Source organism: Octopus bimaculoides, chromosome 18 (assembly GCF_001194135.2).
Source record: "Octopus bimaculoides isolate UCB-OBI-ISO-001 chromosome 18, ASM119413v2, whole genome shotgun sequence".
In the NCBI taxonomy this organism is placed as follows: Eukaryota; Metazoa; Mollusca; class Cephalopoda; order Octopoda; family Octopodidae; genus Octopus; species Octopus bimaculoides.
The window spans coordinates 24,232,882-24,234,078 of NC_068998.1; positions in this window are offsets into that span (position 1 = coordinate 24,232,882).

Consider the following 1,197-nt stretch of genomic DNA (forward strand, 5'->3'; position numbering starts at 1 on the left):
ATATATATATATATAAGCATACGTGTATGTATATATATGTATATGTATATTTATGAGGCATGCTGAAAAGTACTTGCCTTTGGATAAAAGAAAAGCCAGGAGGATCAGTTAATTATGATTTTATTCAACATATTCTCCTCTCAGATTCGCACACTTGATGCAGCAGCCATTCATCTTTTCTAAGCCCTGTAAAAGAACTCAGAAGATTGGGCTTCCAGACATGCCTTTCTTAATACCCTTAAAGCCAGGCACTTGTCAGCACCCTTTCATGTATATAACCTGTATTTGACATATGATCTTGCAATCTAGATTCACCCATATATGCATGTATGCATACATATAGATGTAGGTATGTACATATATGTATGGATATATGCATATATCTATATATATATCAGTATACGTATGCATGTATATATATACATATATATATGTATGTATGTGCATATATGTGTGTGTGAGCATGTGTGTAAGTGCATATTTATATACACATGCACACACGCAACACACACACACACACACACACACACACACACACACATATATATATATAGATAGATAGATATATATGTGTATATATATATATATATATATATATATATATATATATGGGAGAATGTACGAAAAAACAACAGACGAGGACAGGTGGTATATATATATATATATATATATATATATATATATATGTATCTGTGTATGTATACGTGCATCTAAGCACGAATACAAAAAATTTTCATCTCAATATCATCTTCCTTTCAACTTCTACTTCCTTTTCTTTCTCTTAATGGTTACAACAATGATGGCTCATTACATTATTTTCACTAATCTAGAATGAATAATATTCACATTCATATTTGAATTTTTCGCGTTTCAAATTTTCTCTGCTTTTAACTAATTCCCAAAGTTGATGGACATATGCCAGTACATAAAACCAAATCTGAAAATCGCTAGAGAGGATTTTTATTTTTTTTTTATTTATTTATATACCTGAAGAGACCTAGAACGGGTTGAAACATGTGTCATACTAAATAAAATCTTTTATTCCATCTCTTATTTTATTAATACTGTTACCTCAACTGCTACTACAAAGTTCCTGCAATAAATCTACAGATAACAATGGGTAATCGAAACTTCTGGTGCTTTACTCCTCATCTACTTATACATTTTGTATAATTTCTCCATTATATATATATATAT